This window comes from Rhinolophus sinicus, chromosome 7 (assembly GCF_057876585.1).
Source record: "Rhinolophus sinicus isolate RSI-liver-muscle chromosome 7, RSI-T2T, whole genome shotgun sequence".
Taxonomy (NCBI): domain Eukaryota; kingdom Metazoa; phylum Chordata; class Mammalia; order Chiroptera; family Rhinolophidae; genus Rhinolophus; species Rhinolophus sinicus.
In genome coordinates this window covers 33,333,491-33,335,023 of record NC_142507.1, presented here as the reverse complement: position 1 = coordinate 33,335,023, position 1,533 = coordinate 33,333,491, and the positions used below count along the sequence as shown (strand labels likewise).

Here is a 1,533-nt window from a genome sequence, read left to right as displayed (position 1 = left end):
GGCCTAGCATTCTTTCCAGGTTACTGTCATCACTGCTCGTGGGTTGATGACTGCACCACTTCGAAGAATCCATACAGACCCCTGAAACATCATAAAGCCTCTGGAGGAATACTCAGATTTCCCTTAAATATCCAAAGCTGGTCTGAGAATGTTAAGGCAGTTTTTGGAGGTATTAACCTGCTCCCTTCTCAGACCAATGGTACTCTGATAATAAACATTTATTCTATGACCCAACTCCTGTGTCAGTCTATTGACTGAGCAGCACAGACAGCACGAGTCCTGGAATCATTTGGCCTCTGGTTTTATTACCTGAACCGGAATGAGGAAGGGGTGGGTGCAGGTGGGGCTATTCATTGTGCCCTGCTCTCAGTCTATCTGTACATCCTGCCCCCCACCCCCCAACTTCTCCCCACTCATGACTCATGGAAGTTGTCAGGCAAATTTTTCACCTACAAGGAACTATGCATCTTCCACCAAGACCCTGTGGGTGTGGTTGGAAGTCAGGGCATAGTTGTGCTTTTAACTTGGCTTTCCAAATCCAGCTATGACTGGTACAAGATTTGGGAAGGTCTGACACTGAGGTTTCATCTAGCGATTGCCCTCAATTTCTTAGGCTTTGGCTTAATTGACAAACCAAGACCCCGTCACTACTCCATATTTCAGCAGGTCAATATAGTGGAGGCACTTTTGCGGCATCTGGTGATCCGGAACCACAGGATCAACCTTTTGTCTCATGATTATGGAGACTAGTTGCTCAGGAGCTGCTCTATAGGTTCAAGCAGAATTGATCTGGTCAGCTTACCATAGAGTTTCTGTCTGTCAGATGGAAATATATTTCCTGAGACTCACGGTTCTCCTTCTCCGAAAGTTTCTCAAAGAGAGGTATGCTGTCATCCATCCTCACACAATTGATGAACTTCTTTTTATTCTCTCCTTGTCTCACCCCAATCTTTGGGTCATACACCCAAACCTCTGAGAGTGAATGGTGAGACATTTGGGCAGGGATATGCAATAATGATGGGAACTTAGTTATTGACCACCTATTACCATCAATCAGGGGAAGAAGTTTAGAAGACACACAGTGGGAGCTCTTGCTTCTGTAACTATTCCCATTCATTTTATTTACAGGCCTTTGGATCCCATGAATCCCTAACCAGAGTTTTTGGAGCTGTACTGGAAAACTCTTACATGGTTCACAGTGTCGATTCTGGATGACCACATTAGTCACTGCTCACAGCTAGAAGATCCCATGGGCTCCTTGAATTCACATATGGGCTTCATCAACACCTTCTAAGCTAGAAAGAGTAGATTCCTTGTATCACCTCCCCTCCTCCCATATCTGTTGTGTATTCCATTTTGGAAGAAATGCCCAAAAGAGGTCCTGGCCACCAAACATGATTTTCTCACAAAAATCCACCTGACTCACATTGGTGAAAAGCCAGCAGAAGCTCTGACTAAGGGTGACCTAATAGTCCACCTCCCATTACGTTGACATCTCATCAAGTGTATGGACTTACCTTTGTCTTTGTGTTA

The 1,533-nt window shown here is 44.8% G+C and overlaps 1 pseudogene; it reads left to right on the top strand.

Annotated features, from left to right (window-relative positions):
* The first annotated feature begins 319 nt into the window (after positions 1-319).
* LOC109437484 (mesoderm-specific transcript homolog protein pseudogene) lies at positions 320-1,294 on the top strand (annotated as a pseudogene).
* Positions 1,295-1,533: the final 239 nt, after the last annotated feature.